We start from the raw sequence: 23227 nt of genomic DNA, 5'->3' as shown, positions 1-23227 counted from the left end.
AAAAATCTTTAAAAAAAAAAAGAGAAAATAAAATAGACATGATCACAACTTACTAATTGCCTACTGACTGAATAAATAAAGATGGAATTAAGGGCCATTGGAGAGAATGTCTCAATCCTTTTGTTTTTGTTGTTGTTCTGCCCTTCTGTACTCCTCAGAATGGATGTGTTCCAGTTGATTTAAAATCTTCCATGGTCAGGAGCTCTATGGATTTAGGAGCATTGAGACCAGTGTGAGTAATAGTCAATGTTCTTCTTGGCTAGACTATTGTTTTATTTTTATTTACTTATTTTATTTAAGTTCAATTAGCCAGTTATAGTACATCATTAGTTTTTGATATAATGTTCAATGATTCAGTAGTTGAGTATAACACCCAGTGCTGTTGTTTTGAAAAACATTTTCATTGTATTATTAAAAATTTATATTATATAATCATATAAAAATGAATGAAATTTTGCCATTGGGAATGACATGGATGGAGCTAGAGAGTATTATGCTAAGTGAAATAAATCAGAGAAAGACAAATACCATATGATTTCACTCATATGTGGAATTTAAGAAACAAAACAAAGGGGAAAGAGAGAGAGAGGGGCAAACCAAGAAACAGACTTTTAACTCCAGAGAATGAACAAACTGATGGTTACTAGTGGGGAGTGGGGGGGGGGGGGGGGGATGCTTAAACAGGGGGTGGGCATTAAGGAGCGCACTTGTGATGAACACTCGGTGTTATTATATGATAGAGACATTTTCTGGAGCTCTGAGGTCCAACACAAATGGGATCTGGTCCACTCTACTTTATGAAGGGAACCTATGGATGGAGGTCAGGACTACATAAGGATTTAGTTCTTGGCCTTTGAGTTCATGAAGCCTTAAAATATTATTATAAAAGTATCAATGGAAGAATAAATAAACATATAAATGACTAAATATGGAGAGAATGAAGCTTTGTTCATAAGCAAAATAAAATATATACTAAGGAAAATGCATATTAGTGTAAAGGAATGGATTAAAAAAGGACCAAGTGTATTATGTATTTGACTAAGGGTGATTTACACAGTGATAGGTAATAGATATTGCTCTCAGTCAGGTATCAATTTGAAGTTTATTTTATTAAGGGAAAAATAAATAAATACCAACAAAAATTAATAAATGCTCAAATGACTGTGCAAATGAGTGGTGGAAAATATAGAGACAATAACTCAATCTTTTATCATATTGTCTACTTGTATCATATTTTATCATATCTTCAGAGTGCATGCAATGAGCTGATTTTATCATCCACAGTGATTTAGATTGTTATGTTATCTTTGTGTTAGAAAAGAGACCAAGTTGAATAATGGTCAAAGACCTTACCTTGTTTTGGGTGATATATTTAAGAGCATTCACGGTATCATTTAAAAGTAATAAATAAAATCAAAAAGTTAACTATGGCCTGACGAGAAATATGATATGAAATATTACTGTTGATTCATTGATAATGTGCAACATTGAGGTCGACTAATGAAAGATGTGATCTATGTGGCACGTGATTCTACAAAGAGAAGTTAAGCTTATTTAGGGGTCTTTTTTGGGATTTTATGAATCATGTATTGATTTTTATTACCAATGAATTAACAGCTTAATTGTTACAAATGTAGAAACATTTGAAGAAAAGGAGGCCCAAACATAGACCAATGATGAAAACTGGTGGCATAGGAATCCTACCTGGTTGAGTGCTATACGTCTGTAACTCTGAGTCCACGCAAAACAAAATTTAGCCTCTTTTCTGTTGTAAATGACCTCAGGGTCAATGTAGAAATACACAAAGCTCATACTCTTATTTTGGGTTTATATACTTAGATATATTATTATGGATGAATCAGTAATCAAAGCATTAAAAATGTAAAAAAAACAGATAAATAGGGTGAAGCATTATCCAGCCAGTAATATATGTTGTGATGTATAAGAAATGAACAAAAATGCTCATTAAGAAACAAATAGAATAAGCATTTTTGCCTTTTGCTTAAGAATTGTATAGGCACTGATAATTAAGAGCCTTTATTATTGTTTTTTTTTTTTAATTTTTTTATTCTTATATTATCCCCATACATTGCATCATTAGTTTTAGATGTAGTGTTCCATGATTCATTGTTTGTGCATAACACCCAGTGCTCCATGCAGAATGTGCCCTCCTCAATACCCATCACCAGGCTAACCCATCCTCCCACCCCCCTCCCCTCTAGAACCCTCAGTTTGTTTTTCAGAGTCCATCGTCTCTCATGGTTCGTCTACCCCTCCGATTTCCCCCCCTTCATTCTTCCCCTCCTGCTACCTTCTTCTTCTTCTTCTTCTTCTTTTTTTTTTTCTTAACATATATTGTATTATTTGTTTCAGAGGTACAGATCTGAGATTCAACAGTCTTGCACAATTCACAGCGCTCACCAGAGCACATACCCTCCCCAGTGTCTATCACCCAGTCACCCCATCCCTCCCACCCCACCCCCCACTCCAGCAACCCTCAGTTTGTTTCCTGCGATTAAGAATTCCTCATATCAGTGAGGTCATATGATACATGTCTTTCTCTGTTTGACTTATTTCGCTCAACATAATACCCTCCAGTTCCATCCACGTCGTTGCAAATGGCAAGATCTCATTCCTTTTGATGGCTGCATAATATTCCATTGGATATATATACATCTTCTTTATCCATTCAGAGCCTTTATTATTGTTATTGATCAGTCTCAAGTTTAAGCTTTCCTTTAGATAAAAGAAAAAATACCACATTATGAAAAATTAATGTGTGCTTAATGAGTAAATGAAATGCAATAAAGAAGGATCAATGGAGATAGGATCTGAAATTTTCTCTTGTCTGCTCTACTCTGTACTCCTTAGAATGGACCTGTCAAGCAGATTTAAGGATTCTTCCTTTGTCACGAGATCTCAGGCTGTGTTCACGTGTTAGGATCGTGGAGACCATGTGAATAATAGTCGAAGTTTTGGTCTTAGTTTCAGTACTTTGATTAATGTTCAGTGCATTATTGAGAACCGTGGAGTATAATCAGTGGACTCCAAATAGCCCACTGAGTAAAAGGGGTTTAATATGAAACATTATATTGATTAATACATATAATATAAATGGAGAATAATTAATGAAGGTGATATAGACATGAGAATGATTCTAAATAGATATTCGGAATTTCTAGGCCTTTTGTGGTTTCTGTGAATAGTCATTTTTAAAATTGTAATTACTGAATTATGAATTGATCAATAAATAATGTAGAAACAAAAGGTAAAAAAGAGGGATGAAATTGGATCGATGATGACCACTGGTGGCGTATGAGTCGTGTACGATGAATACGTGTCTGGAACTCTGAGGTCCAACACAGAGGGAATCTACTCCATTGTCCCTGTTTGATGTGGTGTAGAGGCAAAGGTCAGGAATATATAAAGATTGTGGTTTGGGTCATTATGTTATGAGTTTTCTTCCTATTTTTATAATTGGATCAATGAAATTATTAATACACAAATGTGTGAACAAATTTAAACGAAGAAGGTGAAGCCTTTCCAATTATGAAAATAGGTCGTTAGGCAAAAATTACTATAATATAGTAATATATTAATTATATTGGAAAGACTGTTATCCATTAGGAAAGAGGTGGTATAAGGGTGTTGTCTCTTTGGCTAAGGTTGATGGTATAGACCGTGTTAAGTATAGTGTTCATATTTTTTGGCAGGGGCAAGAGGGATATTGTTTGTTTACTTAATAGAAAATAAAATATACATTATCCCAAGTCACTACCTGCCTAAATGATTGACTGAATGAAAGGTGGAATACAGGGATGAATGAACATAAGGTCTCAGTTTTTTATCCCCTGCTCTGTCTTGTACTCCTTAGAGTGGTCACCCTCGGCTGATTGAAGCAATCCATCACAGTCACGAGTTCTGTGGTTGCATCTATGTGTGAAGAGCATGGAGCACAATGTGAGTAATAGTCAAAATTCTTTTCTTGGTTTTGTGGTTTTTCAAAAAGGTTTTCACTGCGTTATTAAAAAATTGTGCAGTATAATTTATGATTGCCAGCCATGGCCAAATAATTAGAATCAGGTTAATATGAAGCATTGTGTTAACCTATGTGGGAAACATTGAGGTCAATTAATGAATGATATATATTATCAGTGGGAATTAATTCTGTAGACGAGTATTAGAGATATTCAAGGGAATTGTTTCGAGTTTTTGTGACCCCCAGGTATTATTTTTAGTATTATTAGTGAATTGATGCATTAATAAAAGTATGTAGACATGATTAAGATAATGAGGGACATACCTGGATAAATGATGACAAGGTGCATTCGGGTCTTGGATGATGAACACCACAGGTCTTTAACTCTGGGGTCCAACACGAAAGAAATGTAGTCCTTTCTCCCCGTTTGAAGTGGTCCTATACACAGATGTCGGGCATAGGTGAGGATCATGTTCTTGGTCTTTGTGTATGTGAATGTTTAAAATATGTATAAAATATGTATAAAAATAAATAGTAGCATAAATATATAAATGAATAAATATGAAGAGGCTGAAGCATTGTTCATTGCTATAATATATAATAAATAAAATTATATTAATATGAATCAGAATTGAAAATAAAAGATTCACGTGTATATGTCTGAGTAAGAATGATGTGGAGAATAAATAGTAATTACTGAGTCAGTTACAAGTTCGACATTTGATTTGTTAAGGGGAAAATTACAATAATTTCATAAATGCCGAAATGACTGCAAGTGAATAGTGGGATATATGAATCAGTGGAGAGAATATCTCAATATTTTTATCATCTTGTCTGCTTGTTACTCTTCAGAACAGGTGCTTGAGCTGATGTCAGCTTCTGCCATGACCAAGATTGTGATGCTTCCTTTGAGTATGGAAAGAGACGAGGTGAATAATGGTCAAAATGGTTGTCTTGGAATGGGACATTTGTTTAAGGGTAATCATGGTATCGTTAAAAAGTATTAAATTAATAAGAAATTAGCTGTGGCCTCATAATAAATGTGATAAGACACATTATGGCTGATTAATTAGTAATGTATAAGATGGAGGTGATGCAGTCCATTTGGATAATGATTCTGTAAACTGATGTTAGGGATATTCAAGGATCTTATTTTTGGGTTCCAGTGAACAATGTATTATTTTTATAATTATCAATGTATTAATTATTTAATTGCTACAAAAGTAGAAATGAACTAAGAAGAGACTCAGTCCTGGACCAGTGATGATGACCAGTGGCATAGGAGTCACGTACGATGAAACTATGTGTCTGAAACTCTGAGGTCCAATACAGAACATAATTTGGTCTGTTCCTTCTGTTGAAATTGGTTCTACAGAGAGCTGTCAGGATTAAGTTCATATTCTTGTATTGTTTCGTAGCTACAGACTTGTTATTATTAATGGATCAGTGATAAAACCATGAAGCAAATATAAATAAACACATAAGGAAGAATAGGGTGAGGAATTGTCCAAATATAAACCCAAGTAGCAAGGCAGAATATATTATTGCTAAAAATTGAAAACACTGATTGATACCCATTAAGAAATAAGTGGTTCAAAGGGTCATCTCTTTGACCACGGTTCTATAGGCATGCCTAAGTAGGAATCACCTTAACTGTTCTTCCTCAGACCAAAGATTGGATTTTTATAACATGACAATTCATACATAAAGAAACAGTAATAAATACCTAAATACTGGGTAAATGAAATGCAGAAAGCAAGGATCAATGTGGATTAGGTTTCAGGTTTTTTTTTAATCATCTGCTCTGTTCTGTACTCCTCAGAATCAACTCACTGGAGATGATTCAGCACCTTCCATGGGCACAAGTTCTGTGGTTGCCTCTATATAATAGGAGGATGGAGATTAATGTGAGTAACAGTTGAAGTTCTTTTCTCAGTTTAAGTGGATTTTTTAAAGGTTATTCACTGTGTTTTTAAAATGTGTAGGGCGCCTGGGTGGCTCAGTCGGTTAAGCGACTGCCTTCGGCTCAGGTCGTGATCCTGGGGTCCCGGGATCGAGTCCCGCATCGGGCTCCCTGCTCGGCGGGGAGTCTGCTTCTCCCTCTGACCCTCCCCCCTCTCATGTGCTCGCTCTCTCTCATTCTCTCTCTCTCAAATAAATGAATAAAATCTTTAAAAAAAAAAAAACTTATAAAATGTGTAAAATATAATTAAAGAAGGCAGCTGGATCTCAGTGTTAAATATGGAATGTATGAAACACATTGCTTAATGCATGTATGAAAGCTGGAGATATTAATGAGAGTTATATTGATGTGAGATTAATTCTGTGTATAGATTTGAGACTTACAGGCTCTTTTTTTAAATTGTACTACTTAAAAATTATTAGTTAAATAATGATTTGATCAATAAACAAATAGAAATCTATGTAGTAAAAGAGGGATGATATTGGATCAATGATGACCACTGGTGGCGTATGAGTCTTGTACGATGAATACGTGTCTGGAACTCTGAGGTCCAACATAAAATTGGTCTAGTCCTTTGAAGGCATCCTATAGATAGATATCAGGAATAAATGAAGGGTTTGCTGTTGGTCTTGGTGTTTATGTATTTTTATTTTATTATTACAATTGGATAAATGTGAGAATCTATAAATAAATATATAAATAAATAAGGATGAATAGAGTAAATTATTGTCCAATTTTAAAAATATGTGGTGAGGCAAGAAATACTATTAATCTATTATGGAAACCCTGAAGTTCAGTTAGAAATGAATGGTATTTGACTGTTACCTCTTAGGGTAGGGATGATGTAGACAGTGTAAGTTATAGACAATATCCATATTCTGGCTCAGTGGCAAGATAAAAGTTGTTTGTTTTCTTATCAGACTAAATATATATACCCAATTAATGATTGCCTAGAGAGCTATGTGAATGTTGAAGTTGAGATCAATGGAGAGAATGTCTCAACCAATTTTTTTTTTTTGTCTCAACCATTTTTATCACCTGCTTTGCTTTGTACTCCTTAGAAGAAACACTGGCCCTGATTTAAAGATTTTTCCTTGATCCTGACCTCTAGGGTTTCATTTATTTTAGGAGACTGGAGTCCAGTGTACGCATAATCACATTTCTTCTCTTGGTTTGGGTTGTTTGTTTAAGGGTATTTACTATAGCAATCCAATATTTCAAATATAATCAAAGAGGGTCATCTTTATCCTATTGATAAATAAGAGATTTATAGGAAGCATGATATTGATTAATGCATGTGTGAAAAACTGATAAATGACAGAGATATAATGATGTAAAAATAGATCTAGAAGCATATTAGGGATATCAAGGCCTTATTGGGGTTTGAAATAATGGAATTTAAATATTAAAATTAGTGAATTAGTAAATTAGTCAATAAACAATATCAAAATGAATGAAGAGAAAGCTGTCTTTTCTGGATCGGTGATGATAACTGCCGGCGTATGAATCACGGATGATGAGTAATACGTGTCTGAAACTCTGAGGTCCAACACAAAAGTGATGTGTTCCTTCTCTTCATGCATTTACTTTTCTTAATATAATTGAAAATGAAAGAACCAGTAGACAAATATATGGATCAGTTGAGAGAAAATTTCAATCTTTTTATCACTTTTTGTGTTTGGTACTTTTCAGAAGAGAAGCTCCCAAGGTTATTTCCACCTTTATTGTGATCAAGGTCACCGTGTTTCCCTTTTATAGGAAAGAGACCAAAGTGAGTAATGGTCAAAGTTCTTTTCTTGGTTTGGGTCATTTGCTTAAGGGTTTTCATGGTATTATTAAAATGTAATAAATATAAGGAAAAATTAAATATGACTCAATGATAAATATGATATAAGCATTATGTTGATTAATTGATAGTATGTAACATTTATATTTATTAATGAAAGAGGTATGATCTATTTTGGCAATGATTCTATAGGAAGAGGTTAGGGTATTCAAGTATCATATTCTTCAGTTTTTGTTAATCATGTATTGATTTTATTATTACCAATGAAGGTACGATTTCATTGATACAAATATACGAGTGAATAAACTAACCTCTAATGGAATCAGTGGTGTTGCCTGGTGGGGGGATGAGTCATGGACAATGGGCAGTATGTGTCTGGAAGCCTTAGAAAATAGAAAATATTCTATTTTCTCTGTTTATTTGATCCTATGGATAGATGTTAGGAATGTATAAATATTATGTTCTTATTTTGGATGAATTTATTTATTTATTTATTCATTCATTCATTCATTCATTTACTTACTTACTTATTTACTTATTTTTAGAAGGAAAGGGCAGAGGTGGAGGGAGAGAGAGAATCCTAAGCAGGCTCCATGCCCAGTGCAGAGCCTGACATGGGGCTCGATCCCATGACACTGAGATCATGACCTGAGCTGAAATTAAGAGTTGGGTACTTAACCGAATGAGCCACCCAGGCACCCCTTGGATGAATATATTTATATTTGTTATTATTAATGGACCAGTGATAGAATTATTAAAGGAAATATAAATAATAGATGAAGAAGAAAAGGTGAATTATTATCTAACTATGAACATAGTATGGTGAGGCCAGAAACACTAATAAAATTTGCACACACTGATGTCCTTCATGAAATAGATGTTTTAAGGGTGTCCCTTCTTTGGTCAAGGATTATATAGACATGAATAATTAAGAGTCAGTTTCATTATTCTCGGTCAAGTTTGATGTTTTCCTTTTTTTTAAAAAAGATTTTATTTATTTATTTATTTGAGAGAGAGAGAATGAGAGAGAGCACATGAGAGGGGGGAGGGTCAGAGGGAGAAGCAGACTCCCTGCCGAGCACGGAGCCCGATGCGGGACTCGATCCTGGGACTCCAGGATCATGACCTGAGCCAAAGGCAGTCGCTTAACCAACTGAGCCACCCAGGTGCCCGATGTTTTCCTTTTTGTTAAGAGAAGAAGATCTATGTTATGAAAAATTTATGAATTCCTAAAAGATTGAGTAAATTCATTGCAGAAGGCAAGAATCTATGGGGATAAAAGTTTTATCATTTTTTTCTGTCCTTTGCTATGGTTTGTACTTTTCAGAATGGACTCATTCGAGCTACCCAAGCATTATTGCCTGGTGGTGAGCTCTATGACAGCACCTGTGGGACAGAAGCCCAGAGACCAATGTGAGTAAAAGTCAAATTTCTTATCTTTGTTCTAGTGATTTTTTTCAGCACATTTGCTGCATTATTCGAAAATTCCACATCGAATCACAGGTTAACTGTAGCTCTGTGATAAATATTGAATTTTAGAAAACATTATATTGATTAATGCATGTATGGAAAACTGAGGATAATTAATGAAGGATACTGATGTGAGAATAAGTCTATATTCAGTTTAAAGACATAAAGACTCATTTCAGTTTTTGTGGATAATAGGGTTTTAAATTATTAGTGAACCAATGATTTAATCAATATACAAAGAGAATATAATGTAGAGAAGAGAGACAATATTGGATCGATGATGACCACTGGTGGCGTATGAGTTGGATACGATGAATACGTGGAACTCTGAGGTCCAACAGAAAATTAATCTAATACATTCTCATTATTTGAAGGCATCCAATAGACAGATTTCAGGAATATAGTAAGATCTTGTTTTTGGTCTTAGTGTTCATGCATTTATATGTATCATTACAATTGGATAAATAAGAGATTCTATAAATAAATACATAAATAAAAATGATGACGGGAGTGAAGCATTGTCTAATTATAAAAAGATATTATTAGGCAATAATTAAGACCTAATTTATTAATTTATTATTAATGATTAATAACTAATACTATTAGTATACCATGGAAACCCTGAAGTTCAATAGAAGCCAGTTGTACATGACTGTTACTATACAGCTAAGGATGATATAGACAGGATAAGTTACAGACCATGCTCATCGTCTGGGTCAGTGGTAAATTTGACGTTTGTTTTCTTAAGGGAGTAAAATACACACACCAAAGTAATGGTGGCCAAAATGACTGACTACATGAGAGGGCAAAGGCGAAGACCAATGGAAAGAATGTCTCAACCTTTCTAATCATTTGCTCTGCCTTATACTCCTCAGAACAGACACACCGCACCTGAGTTGAGGATTCTTCCTTGATAATGATTTCCGGGGTTAATCTCTATTTTAGGAGTTGGAAGACCAATGTGAGTAATAAACAAAATTCTTGACTTGCTTTGAGTGGTGGTGTGTCTAAAGGTATTCACTGCAGTAATAAAAAGATGAAATCTATTCAGATGGTCAGCTGTGTTCTAGTGACAAACATGGGGTTAAAATGAAGTATTACATTGATTAAAGCATTTATGAAAAACTGATAATAAATATGACAGAAGTATAATAATGTGGGAATGGTTCCAGATATATATTAGGGCGATCAAGGCCCTTTTGAGTTTTTGTGAATCATATAGTTTTAAAATTATAATTAGTGAATTAATGAAATAATAAACAATGTAGAAATGAATGAAGAGAAGGTGGTCTTTTCTGGATCAATGATGATAACTGCCAGCGTATGAATCATGGATGATGAATGATACGTGTCTGGAACTCTGAGGTCCAACACAAAAGAGATGTGGTCTTTCTCTTCATGTATTTCCATTCTTGATTGTATTTGGATCAATAAAATATCAATAAGGAAACACGTAAAAAAAAGGGAATTGTAGAACCGTCCAATTTAAAAAATATATGAGGAGGCAAGAAGTTCTATTAATATAATTTGAAGACACTGAAGTCCAAAGAGAAATAAATGGTACACGTCTGTCCCCTCTTTGGCTCAGATGATATAGATAGGACCAATTATAGACAATGTTGATGAAGTTCGACGTGGTTCATTTTTATAAAAGATAATGAAATGAATATTCTCCAGTAATGATTTCCTAAATGCCTGACTAAATGAAAGATGTAAAGCAAGGGTCAATGGAAGAATGACTCATTTTTTTTTCTCATGTTCTCTGCTTGGTACTCTTCAGAATGGATGCTCTAGCTGATTTCATCTTCTGCTCTGATCAAGATTGTTATGTTGCTTTTGTTTTAGGAGAGGAAAGCAAGGTCAGTAGTAATAGAGATTCTGTCTTGGTTTCAGTCATTTGTTTAAGGGTATTCACAGTATAATCAAAAATTAATAAATATAATCAAAAAGTAATTTATGGCCCAATGATAAATATGATATGAAACATACTGACTAATTGATAACATGTAACACTGAGTCTGATTAATGAGAGAAATATAATCTATGTTGGCAATTATTCTATAGATAGAAGTTAGGAGTATTCAAGTTGTTGATTTTTTTTTTAAAACTTTTATTCATTTATTTGAGAGAGAGGAAGTGAGAGAGATAGAGAAAGAGAACACAAGAGTGGGGAGGGTCAGAGGGAAAAGCAGACTCCCAGCTGAGCAGGGAGCCTGATCTGGGGCTTCATCCCAGGACTCCAGGATCATGACCTGAGCAGAAGGCAGCCGCTTAACCGACTAAGCCACCCAGGCGCCCCGAAGTTGTTGATTCTTTAGTTTTTGTTAATCATGTATTTTACTGTAATCAATGAATTAATGATTGAATTGATACAAATGTAGAAATGAATGAAAAAAAGTGGGTCTTCTATGTACCTATGATAATGACTGGTGGCAGATGAGTTATGGATGATGAATACTCTTTATCTAGAATGCTGAGGTCTAATTCACTACATAGTCTTTCTCTCTGTTTATTTGATCCTATGGACAGATGTTCGGAAAGCACAAAGATAATAGTTTTACTGCGTTCATAGATTTAGATTTATTATTACAAATGGATCAAGGATAGAATCATTGAAGAATATGAATATCAGATAAATATAAAATCATAAAGAATTGTCCAACTGTGAAGACCTGTGTTTAGGCAAGAAATATTAATAAAAATTGCAAACACTGACACCCATTAAGAATTAAATGAATCAAGAATGTCACTTCTTTAGTCAATGATCATTTAGACATGAACAATTAAGAGTCAATTTTATTGTTCTGGGTCAATCTTAAGTTTGAGGATTTTTGTTACTGTTGTAAAGGAAAAAAAATCAATGTTATGAAATATTCATAGATATCTAAATGAGTAAATGAAATGTGGAAAGCAAGAATCAATGGAAATAAAAGTTTTATTCTATTTTTTTAATCATCGACTGCGCTTTTCCTGTTTCAAAATGGACACATTAGAGCTGATTTAAGCAATATTCCGTGGTGGCGAGCTCAAGTGTTTGCATTTCTGTGTTGAAAGCACAGAGAGCAATGTGAGTACTATCCAGTTTCTTGTCTTGGTTTCAATGATTATTTTATTCAGTGTATTCAGTATTATTTGAGAGTTCCATGCAGTAGAATCACAGAAGGCCAACAATAGGTCAGTGATAAATACTGAATTTTGTGAAACATTATATTGGTTTAATGCATAAATAAATAAGAGCATAATTTTAAAAGAGATATATTGATGTGAGAATGATTCTATTTACAGATTAAGGATATAATGACTTTTCTTGGGCTTTTGTGAATGATAGGGTTTTAATATTATTACTAGTGATTTAATGAATTAGTCAATAGACAATGTAGAATTGAATGAAGGAAAAGAGGGACAATAATGGATCGATGATGACCACTGGTGGCGTATGAGTCGGATACGATGAATACGTGTCTGGAACTCTGAGGTCCAACAGAAATGGAATCTGGTTTATTGTCCTGTTTGAGGTGATGCCATAAACAGATATCAAGAATATACAAAGATCTTGGTTTTGGTCCTTATGTTCATGCATTTTCTTTCAATTTTTATAACTGGATTGATGAAATAATCAATAAACATATAAATAAATAAAGATGAAAACAGTGAAATCTTGTCCAATTACAAAAATATGTGGTTAGGTAATGAATAGTATTAGTGTATATTTAACATGCTGATGTCTATGAGGGAATATATGGTACAGGACTTGTTCTTTGAAAATGATATAATTATTGATAAGTAATAGTCAATGTTCATATTCTTTATTAGCTAGATTGATATTGTTCATTTACTTATGAGAAAATAAAATATGCATTATTGCAATATACTGCTTAATAAGTGACTAAATTAAAAATGGGATGGAAGGACCAGTGAACATAATATCTCAATCCTTTTTTTTATCTTGCTCTACTGTGTACTTTTCAGAATGGACACACTTGAGCTAATTTAACATCTTCCATTATCCTGAGTTCTATGGTTGCCTCTATAATAGGAGGATGGGGATTAATGTACGTAAGTGTTGAAATTATTTTCTTGGTTTATGTGTTTTTTTTAAGGTAATTCGCTGTATTATTAAAAACTACACTATATAATGAAAAGAGGCACTGTTTTTCGGTGATAAATATGGGCTATATAAACTATTATGATGATTAATATATGCATGGGAGACTGAGGATAATTAAAGAGATATATTGACGTGAGAATTATCTAGGTAGAAATAGGGTTATGTAAGTTCTTCCTCAGTTTTTGTGAATTACAGCATTTAAAATTATTAGTGAATTAATGATTTACTCAATAAACAATTAGAAGTGAATGAAGGTAAAGAGGGAGCATACTGGATTGATGACGACCACTGGTGGCATATGAGTCGTATGTGATGAATACATGTCTGGAACTCTTGAGGTCCAACAGAAGAGAAATCTAGCTTATTCTCATTGTTTGAAGAGATCCTGTATGGACACATGTCCAGATATACAAGGATCTTGTTTTTGGTGTTAGTGTTCCTGCATTTTCTTTCAATTTTTATAATTGGATCAATTAAATAATCAATAAACATAAATAAAGTGTACTGTAATGAAGTAGCGTCCTATTACAGAAATATGCGATTATGCAAGAAATACTGTTAACATTCTATGAAAACTCTGAAGTTTAATTAGAAGTAAGAGCTACATGACTTACATGTATGGCTAAGAATGCCAGAGGTAGTGTAAGTCATAGACAATGCCCACGTTCTGGGTCATTGGTAAATTCAAAGTTGTTCATTTTCTTAAGAGAAAAAATATTGACACCAAATTAATAGTTGACCAATAATGGATTTAATGAAAGGCTAAAAGCAATGACCAATAGAGAATGTCTTGACTATTTTCATGGTATGCTCTGCTTTATACTCCTCAGGACGGACAAGTTAGACCTGCTTTAAGGATTCTCCCCTGATCAAGAGCCTTAGGGTTGTATTTTCGTACTGGGGAGACAGGAGACAAATGTGAGTAATAGTCAAACTTCTTGTCTTGTTTGGTATTTTGCTAAGGATATTCATTGTATTAATACAAAATGTGAATTATAATTAAAGAAGGTCGCTGTGTCCTAGCGACAAATAGAGGATTAAGATGAAGCGTTACATTGATTAAAGCATTTATGAAAAACAGGATAACTGATGAGAGATATAGTGATGTGTGAATGATTCTAGATCTATTCTAGATACATAACTATGGATAAGAGTTTCTTCTTCATGTTTTGTGAATCGTATAGTTTGAAATGGTAATTAGTGAATGAATGAATGAATCAATAAACAATGTAGAAATGAATGAAGAGAAAGCGGTCTTTCTGGATCAATGATGATAACTGCCAGCGTATGAATCATGGATGATGAATGATACGTGTCTGGAACTCTGAGGTCCAACACAAAAGAGATGTGGACTTTCTCTTCATGAATTTCCATTCTTGATTATAATTGGATCAGTGAAATATCAATAAGGAAATATATTACAAAAAGTGAAGCGTAGAAATGTCCAATTTTAAAAATATGAGGCAAGAAGTTCTATTAGTATAATTTGAAAACACTGAAGTCCAAAGAGAAATAAATGGTACATGGTTGTCCCCTCTTTGGTTCGGATGATATAGATAGGACAAATTATAGACAGTTTTTATATTCTGGGTCACTGGGAAGTTCAAAGTAGTTCATTTTTGTAAAAGATAATGAAATAAATATTCTCCAGTAATGATTTCCTAAATGCCGGACTAAATGAAAGATAAAGCAAGGATCAATGGAAGAATGTTTCTTTTTTTTTTTTTTTTTTAATCATCTGCTCTGCTCTGTTCCTCAGAATGGATACACTCCAGCTGATTGTAACATTCTTCCAAGGTCGTGAGCCCTCTGGTTGCATCTATGTTGGAGGAGCATGGAGACCCCATGAGTAAGACTCAAAGCTTTTGTTTTGGTTTATTTAGGGCTGTTAAGTGTATTTATTCAAAAGTATTAAATATAATCAAAGAAGGCAAAATATAACAGTGTTTAATACCAGATTTATATGAAGCATTATGTTTACTTATCCATAAATATAACATGAGGTCAGTTAATGAAAGAGATTTAGTCTCTGTAATATTATAGAGACATGTTAGGAATGTTGAAGGATCTTACTCTTATATTTTAATTTATGTGTATTTTTTGATTAATGAATTAATGTTTATGAGAATGGAAAGAAAGAGGGCCAGTCTTGGACCAATGATGACAACTGGTGGCGAATGAGTCATATATGATGAATGCTATGTGTCTGGAACTCAGATCTGATACAAAGATAATCTAGTCTGTTTCTCCTGTGTTTAGGGATCCTATGTAAAGATGTCAGTAATAAACAAGGATTTTGTTGTTGATCTTTGTGTTTTTTTACGGTGAATGAATTTTAATAATTAATTTATAAAACTATTAATGGTAGGATAAAAAATGTATAAATGAATAAAGTTGAGGAGGTTGAAGTATTATTTTTTGGTAAATATATACCAAGGTAAAAGTATTAATATACATTAGAATGGATATAAAGAGACCAAGTGTATTATATCTTTGATAAGGTTGATATAAACAATGAAATTTTGTAGTCATTTATTTTCTGATTTAGGTCCAAGTTTGAAGTTTATTTTTATATTAAAAATAAATATATCCATTAAGTTAATAAAGGCTTAAATGATTATATAAATGAATGGTGGGCTCCATGGATCAGCGGAAAGGCTCAGCCTTTCCATCCCCTTCTCTGTTTTGTCCTCTTCAGAATAGATGCTTGAGCCGATTTCGTCTTCTGTGGGATCGGGATTGTCACGTGACATTCCTTTTGCGTTAGGAAAATGGAACAAGGAGAGTAATGGTCAAAAATTTTGTTTTGGTTTGGGTCATTTGTGTTCATGGAATTATTAAAAAGTAAGAGTATAATAAAAAGGTTCACTATGGCTAACTGATAAATATGATATAAAACATTATATTCATTAATTTATTACATAGCATTGAGATTGATTAATGAAAGAAATATAACCTATGTTGGCAATGATTCTAAGTTAGAAGTTAAGGGCATTCAAGCATCTTATTCTTCAGTTTTTGTGAATTATACTCATTTTAATATTTTCAATGAATTAATGATTTAATCAATACAAGTATAGAAAGGAATTAAGAAAAAGTGGGTCTCATGGACCAGTGATGATGACAGGTGATGGATGAGTCTTGGGTCATGAGCAATATGTGTCTGGATATCTGAGGTCCAACATAATAAATAGTCTATTCCTTCTGTTCTATTTGATCCTGTACATGGATGTTAGGAACATAAAAAGATCAGATTCTTATTTTGAATTTTTAAATTTGGGTTTGTTATTATTAGTGGATCAATGATAGAACCATTAAAGAAATATACGTGATACTTAAAAAATAGAGGGAGAAGAATTATCCAACTATGAACATATGGTGAGGCAACAAATAATATAATTGAAAATATTTATGTTCATTAAGAAATAAGTGGAGAAAGGGTGTTACTTCCTTAGCTAAGAGTTTATACAGGTGAGTCTAGTCTTTCTGACTCAGTGTTAAGTTTGAGGTTGTTCCTTTTGTTAAGAGAAAAATATATTAATATCATGAAAGTAGTGAGTAAATGAAATATGAAAAGCAAGGATCAGTGGAGATAAGGTCTTAACTTTCTTTTTTTTTTTCACTGACTGTACTTCTCTGAACAGACACACTAAGCTGACTAAGCATTGTTTTATGGTGGTGAGCTCCACAGTTGCGTCTGTATGTTAGAAACAGAGACCGATGTGAGTAGTAGTCAAGTTCTTGTCTTGGTTTCAGCTATGTTTTTTTTAAGGATATTTGGTATATTTTTAAAAGTGCTATATAGAGTCAAAGGTAGCCAACTGTGGCCTGGTGACAACTATTGAATTCCTATGAAACATTATATTGATTATTACATGCATGAAATTTAAGATAATTTTTTCCACATTTTATTTTTTATTTTATTTTATTTTTTTATTATATCACAGCCTAGCTAGCAGCCAGTAGAGCATGAGACTCTTATTATATCACAGATGAAATTTAAGATAATTAATGAAAGATATATTGATATAAGAATGATTCTATACACAGCTTAGGGGTATCGTGACTCTTGCATTATTCTGAATAATAGGGTTTTAAATTATTGTTAGTGAATTAACGAGTTAGTCAATAAACAATGTAGAACTGAAGGAAGGAAAAGAGGGACAATATTGGATCAGTGATGACCGCTGGTGGCGTATGAATCGTATATGATGAATACTGTCTGCAACTCTGAGGTCCAACACACAAAAAAACGTAGCCTATTCCCATCGTTTGATGAGATCTTATATATAGATGTCAGGAATATGTGAGGATCTTGTTTTTAGTGTTGTGTTCATGCATTTTTATTCTATTATTATATTTGGATAAATGATTTATAAATAAATCTCTAATCTATAATCTTGTTTTTGGTCTTTTATGTTGATACATTCTATTTTTTAAAATTGGATCAATGAAATAAGAAAAGAAACAAAGAAAGAAAGAAAGAAAGAAAGAAAGAAGTACGAAGTGGGTGAAATATTGTCCAGTTACAAAAATATGTGGTTAGACAAGAAATACTGTTAGTATATTTTGAAAACAAATATCTATTAGGAAATATACGATATAATGGTGTTATTCTTTGAGTAACTGTCAGTGTTCATGCTGTTTCTCAGCTACAAGATTGATACTGTTTATTTTATTAAGAAAAATAAAATACACATTATCCCAATTCATTGCTTATTACGGATGGACTGAATGAAAGGTGGAATGCAGGGACCAATGATCATAAGGTCTTAATATTTTTTATCATCTGCTCTGTGTTGTACTCCTTAGAATGGTCACCCTCCGCTGAGGTAGACATTCCACCATAGTCACGAGCTCTGTGGTTGCATCTATGTACTAAGAGCATGGAGAACAATGTGCATAATAGTCAAAATTCTTTCCTTGATTTTGCGGTCCAGCAATTGCACTACTGGGTATTTACCCCAAAGATACAAAAGTAGGCATCCGAAAGGGTACGTTCACCCTGATGTTTATAGCAGCAATGTCCACAATAGCCAAACTGTGGAAAGAGCCAAGATGTCCATCAACAGATGAATGGATAAAGAAGATGTGGTCCATATGTACAATGGAATATTACTCAGCCATCAAAAGGAATAAGATCTTGCCATTTGCAACGACATGGATGGAACTGGAGGGTATTATGTTGAGCGAAATAAGTCAGAGAAAGACATGTATCATATGATCTCACTGATATGAGGAATTCTTAATCTCAGGAAACAAACTGAGGGTTGCTGGAGTGGGGGGTGGGGTGGGAGGGTTGGGGTGACTGGGTGATAGACACTGGGGAGGGTATGTGCTCTGGTAGGCGCTGTGAATTGTGCAAGACTGTTGAATCTCAGATCTGTACCTCTGAAACAAATAATGCAATATATGTTAAGAAAAAAAAAAAGAAGAAGAAGGTAGCAGGAGGGGAAGAATGTAGCAGGAGGGGAAGAGTGAAGGGGGGGAAATCAGAGGGGTAGACGAACCATGAGAGACGATGGACTCTGAAAAACAAACTGAGGGTTCTAGAGGGGAGGGGGGTGGGAGGATGGGTTAGCCTGGTGATGGGTATTGAGGAGGGCACATTCTGCATGGAGCACTGGGTGTTATGCACAAACAATCATGGAACACTACATCTAAAACTAATGATGTAATGTATGGGGATTAACATAAGAATAAAAAAATAAAAATAAAAATAGGGCGCCTGGGTGGCTCAGTTGGTTAAGCGACTGCCTTCAGCTCAGGTCATGATCCCAGGGTCCTGGGATCGAGTCCCACATCGGGCTCCCTGCTCTGCGGGGAGTCTGCTTCTCCCTCTCCCACTCCCCCTGCTTGTGTTCCCTCTCTCGCTGTGTCTCTCTCTGTCAAATAAATAAATAAAATCTTTAAAAAAAAAATAAAAAAAAATAAAAAAATAAAAATAAAAATAAAAATAAAAATATATGTATAAAAAAATAATAAAAAAAGATTTTAGGTGCATGATTAATAATGTGATAGAAAGTTAAGGATCAAAACCATAGCCAGATAGTAAATTTGAGGCTAATATGAAGCGTTATATTAATTAATCTATATAGGAAGCATTTTGGTTAATTAATGAAAGATATGTCAGTAGGAAGTCATTCTAAAGACAAATGTTGGAGATATTTAAAGCTCTTATTTCAAGTTTTTGTGGTCTCTAAGCATTTATTTTATTGTTACTAGTTAATTGATGAATTAGTCAATAAAATCATGTAGACGTTAATGACTATAATGAGGCCCAAATGTGACTGCTCATGTATGAATCTGGAACTCTGAGGCAAACAGGGAAATTAATTAGTCTGTTCCCTCTTTTGGAACTGTTTCAGTGAAGAAATGTCTGGAATGTAAAATGATCATATTCTCATAGTGATTTTATGGACATAGATTTGTTGTTATTAATAGAATAATGATGGAACTATTAAACAAATACAAATAAATATGTAAAGAATAAGAGGGCGGAATATTGTCTAACTATTAAAGTTTGTGGTGAGGCAAGAGATATTAGTAATAACCATTGAAAACAGTGATACCCATTAAGAGATAAATGGACAAAGTTCTCACTTCTTTGAGGTCACATATACTCTGATAAGGAAGAGTGTATTTTATCCATTTTGGTAGTGAAATTGAGTTTTTCCTTTTGTAATATAAAAATATATACATATTAAAAAAAGAAAGAAATACTGACTATATGAAATATGGGGAGCAAGGATCAATGGCAATTAAGTCTCAGTTTTTTTCTATCACTTGCTCTGCTCTGTCACCCTCAGGATGGATGTACTGGAGCTGATAAAAGCATCTTCTATGGTCGTGAGCTCCTGGTTACCTCTGTATAAGAAGAGGACAGAGGTTAATGTGAGAAATAGTTAAAATTCCTTTCTTGGTTTCCATGTGTTTTGTGTGTTTTTTTTTTAAGTGGGCTCCACGCCCAGTGTGGAGCCCAACATGGGGCTTGAACTCACAACCCTGAGGTCAAGACCTAAGCCAAGATCAAGAGTCAGATGCTTAACCAACTGAGCTGCTCAGGCCCCACTCCATGTGTTTTTTTAAAGGTAGTTCACTGTATTATTAAAAAGTGTGAAATATAATTTAAAAAGGCAACTGTATCTCAGTGATAAATATGGAATATATGAAACATTGATTAATCCATGGGTAGAAAACTGAGGATAATTAATAAAAGAGAGGCATTGATATAAGAATAATCTATGTGTAGGTTAGGGATACAAAGGCTCTTCTAGGGTTTTGTTTATCATAGCATTCAGAAAGTTATTATTAATGAATTAATGTTTTAATCAATAAATAGAAATGAATGATGAAATAAAAGGACAGTATTAGATCGATGATGACCACTGGTGGCGTATGAGTCGTATGTGATGAATACGTGTCTGGACATCTGAGGCCCAACACAAAAGAAATGTGATCTTTCTCGTCATACATTTATATTCTTTGTTAAAATTGGATCATTGAAATATCACCGTGGAAATAAGTTTTTCAAAAAGCTAAATTGTAGAAGCCATGTCCGATTTAAAAAATATGTGGGAGACAAGACATACTATTAATATATTTTGAAAACACTGAAGTCCAAAGAGAAATAAATGGTACCTGAATGTAACCTCTTTGGAGGACAAATTATAGACAATGTTTATGATCTGGGTCAGTGCAAAGTTCAAAGTAGGTTCATTTTCTTAAGACAAAAATGATATAGGGGCGCCTGGGTGGCTCAGTCGTTAAGTGTCTGCCTTCGGCTCAGGTCATGATCCCAAGGTCCTGGGATCGAGCCCCGCATTGAGCTCCCTGCTCCGCAGGAAGCCTGCTTCTTCCTCTCCCACTCCCCCTGCTTGTGTTCTCTCACTGTGTCTCTCTGTCAAATAAATAAATAAAATCTAAAAAAAAAAAAAGAAAAATGAAATAGACTTCAAATAATGATTGCCTAAATGCCTGACTAAATGAAAGATGTAAATCAAGGATAAATGGAATAATGTCTCCTCTTTTATCATCTGCTCTGCTCTGTACGCCTCAGAATGGACACACTCCAGCTGACTGTAATATTCTTCCAACTTCACGAGCCCTCTGGTTGCATCTATGCTTTAGGAGCATGACGACCACGTGAGTAATAGTCAAATTTCTTGTCTTGGCTTGAGTGGTTTGTTTAAGGCTATTTACTGTATTATTCAAAAGTATTCAAAAATACTATTAAAAATATTATCAAAGAAGATAAAATCTGCCAATGTTATTTATTAGGTTGATATGAAGCATTATTTATCCATTTTATTTATATTATATTTATATATTTCATTTTATTTACATATTTATATATTTATATTATATTTTATAAATTTGTATTATATTGTAACTATATTTTAAAATATTTAATATTTTATTTACATATTTTATGTATTTAGTTATACATTCTATTATATACTTATATACATTTTATACATGTATAATATATAACATTTTTATTTATATATAAAATATATATTATACAAATAAAGATAAAAAATAAATATCTAAATCCTGAGCCTATGAAATAAAAAGCAAGGCTCTATGGCAATTAAATCTCATTTTTTAAAATCACTTGCTCTGCTCTGTCCTCCTCAGAATGGATGCACTTGGTCTGATTTCATACCTTCACGGGCATGAGCTCTGTGGTTCCCTCTGTGTAATTAGAAGATGCAGATTAAGGTGAGTAACAGTTGATGTTCTATTCTAGGTTAAGTGTTTTTTAAAGGTAATTCACTGTAGTATTTAAAAGTACAAAATGTACTTAAAGAGGGCAATGTATCTCAGTGATAAATATGGGATATATGAAAATTACAGTAATTAATCCACGTTTGGAAAACTGAGGATAATTAATGAAAGAGACACATTGATATGGGAATAATCTATGTAACAGATTAGGAATGCAATAACTCTTCTTGGGTTCTGGTGAATCATAGTGTTTAGAAATTATTAGTAGTGAATTAATTTAATCATTAAAGAGAAATGAATGAAGGAAAAGAGAGAGAGTATTGGATCGATGATGACCACTGGTGGCGTATGAGTCATGTATGATGAATACGTGTCTGGAACTCTGAGGTCCAACAGAAGAAATCTAGTCTCTTCCCATTTTTTGAAGGTATCCTCTAGACACATACCAGGAATATACAAAGATCTTGTTTTTGGTCTTATAGTTCATGCACTTTCATGCTATTATTATAATTGGATCAATGAGAGAATCTATACATAAATATATAAATTGATATGAATGAGTGAAGTATTGTCCAATTATAAAAATATGTGATTATGTAAGAAATACTGTTCAGATCCTGTGAAAACACTGGGCTTCCATTGGAAGTAGATGGTACATGATTCTTGCATGTTTGGCTAAGAATGGCATGGATAGGATAAGTCATGGACAATGTTCGGATTCTGGGTTAGTAGTAAATTTCAAAGTTATTTGTTTTCTAAAGAGAAAAACAATATTTGTACCAAGTTAGTGATTACCTAAGTGCTTTACTAAATGAAAAGTGAAAAGCAACAATCACTGGAGAGAATATCTCACTTTTTTATCATCTCCTCTGCCTTGCACTCCTCAGAAGAGACACACTGGACCTGATCATGAACTCTAAGGCTGCAGTTCTGCTGCAGGAGTTTGGAGGCCAGTGTGAGTAATAATCAGAGTTCTTACCTTCATTCTGGTATTTTGCTTAAGGATATTCACTGTATTAGTAAAAAGCATGAACTATAATCAAAGAATGTGAACTGTATCCTAGTAACAATTATGGGATTAATATGAAGTATTATTTTGATTAATACATATATGAAAAACTGAGGATAGTTAGTGGCAGAGATATTGTGAAATGATTCTGGTCACACACTAGGGAGCTCAAGCCCTTGTTT

At 33.5% G+C, this 23227-nt stretch overlaps 16 non-coding genes and 1 pseudogene across 16 annotated transcripts; all 17 read left to right on the top strand.

Annotated features, from left to right (window-relative positions):
* Positions 1–1666: 1666 nt before the first annotated feature.
* Positions 1667–1741, top strand: LOC123325918. Its single transcript, XR_006540752.1, has one exon. It is a non-coding gene; the product is annotated as a small nucleolar RNA SNORD113/SNORD114 family (small nucleolar RNA).
* A 1547-nt stretch (positions 1742–3288) lies between these two features.
* On the top strand, positions 3289–3360 carry LOC123325880. Its single transcript, XR_006540719.1, has one exon. It is a non-coding gene; the product is annotated as a small nucleolar RNA SNORD113/SNORD114 family (small nucleolar RNA).
* A 944-nt stretch (positions 3361–4304) lies between these two features.
* Positions 4305–4376, top strand: LOC123325922. The gene has a single exon (XR_006540756.1). It is a non-coding gene; the product is annotated as a small nucleolar RNA SNORD113/SNORD114 family (small nucleolar RNA).
* An 856-nt stretch (positions 4377–5232) lies between these two features.
* On the top strand, positions 5233–5306 carry LOC123325901. Its single transcript, XR_006540737.1, has one exon. It is a non-coding gene; the product is annotated as a small nucleolar RNA SNORD113/SNORD114 family (small nucleolar RNA).
* Positions 5307–6424: 1118 nt separating this feature from the next.
* LOC123325875 lies at positions 6425–6496 on the top strand. Its single transcript, XR_006540715.1, has one exon. It is a non-coding gene; the product is annotated as a small nucleolar RNA SNORD113/SNORD114 family (small nucleolar RNA).
* Positions 6497–7417: 921 nt separating this feature from the next.
* Positions 7418–7492, top strand: LOC123325894. Its single transcript, XR_006540731.1, has one exon. It is a non-coding gene; the product is annotated as a small nucleolar RNA SNORD113/SNORD114 family (small nucleolar RNA).
* A 1976-nt stretch (positions 7493–9468) lies between these two features.
* LOC123325897 lies at positions 9469–9536 on the top strand (annotated as a pseudogene).
* A 958-nt stretch (positions 9537–10494) lies between these two features.
* On the top strand, positions 10495–10569 carry LOC123325888. Its single transcript, XR_006540727.1, has one exon. It is a non-coding gene; the product is annotated as a small nucleolar RNA SNORD113/SNORD114 family (small nucleolar RNA).
* A 1038-nt stretch (positions 10570–11607) lies between these two features.
* Positions 11608–11682, top strand: LOC123325907. The gene has a single exon (XR_006540743.1). It is a non-coding gene; the product is annotated as a small nucleolar RNA SNORD113/SNORD114 family (small nucleolar RNA).
* A 925-nt stretch (positions 11683–12607) lies between these two features.
* LOC123325885 lies at positions 12608–12679 on the top strand. The gene has a single exon (XR_006540724.1). It is a non-coding gene; the product is annotated as a small nucleolar RNA SNORD113/SNORD114 family (small nucleolar RNA).
* Positions 12680–13577: 898 nt separating this feature from the next.
* On the top strand, positions 13578–13650 carry LOC123325899. The gene has a single exon (XR_006540735.1). It is a non-coding gene; the product is annotated as a small nucleolar RNA SNORD113/SNORD114 family (small nucleolar RNA).
* A 916-nt stretch (positions 13651–14566) lies between these two features.
* LOC123325887 lies at positions 14567–14641 on the top strand. Its single transcript, XR_006540726.1, has one exon. It is a non-coding gene; the product is annotated as a small nucleolar RNA SNORD113/SNORD114 family (small nucleolar RNA).
* Positions 14642–15456: 815 nt separating this feature from the next.
* On the top strand, positions 15457–15529 carry LOC123325902. Its single transcript, XR_006540738.1, has one exon. It is a non-coding gene; the product is annotated as a small nucleolar RNA SNORD113/SNORD114 family (small nucleolar RNA).
* An 884-nt stretch (positions 15530–16413) lies between these two features.
* LOC123325906 lies at positions 16414–16488 on the top strand. Its single transcript, XR_006540742.1, has one exon. It is a non-coding gene; the product is annotated as a small nucleolar RNA SNORD113/SNORD114 family (small nucleolar RNA).
* Positions 16489–17476: 988 nt separating this feature from the next.
* LOC123325891 lies at positions 17477–17547 on the top strand. The gene has a single exon (XR_006540729.1). It is a non-coding gene; the product is annotated as a small nucleolar RNA SNORD113/SNORD114 family (small nucleolar RNA).
* A 3130-nt stretch (positions 17548–20677) lies between these two features.
* On the top strand, positions 20678–20749 carry LOC123325903. Its single transcript, XR_006540739.1, has one exon. It is a non-coding gene; the product is annotated as a small nucleolar RNA SNORD113/SNORD114 family (small nucleolar RNA).
* A 1608-nt stretch (positions 20750–22357) lies between these two features.
* On the top strand, positions 22358–22429 carry LOC123325872. Its single transcript, XR_006540712.1, has one exon. It is a non-coding gene; the product is annotated as a small nucleolar RNA SNORD113/SNORD114 family (small nucleolar RNA).
* The last annotated feature ends 798 nt before the right edge of the window (positions 22430–23227 follow it).

The sequence above is a fragment of the Neomonachus schauinslandi genome, chromosome 9 (genome assembly GCF_002201575.2).
Source record: "Neomonachus schauinslandi chromosome 9, ASM220157v2, whole genome shotgun sequence".
Taxonomy (NCBI): domain Eukaryota; kingdom Metazoa; phylum Chordata; class Mammalia; order Carnivora; family Phocidae; genus Neomonachus; species Neomonachus schauinslandi.
Note: the sequence above shows the minus strand (reverse complement) of the source record. Positions and strands in the feature narration are given on the sequence as shown.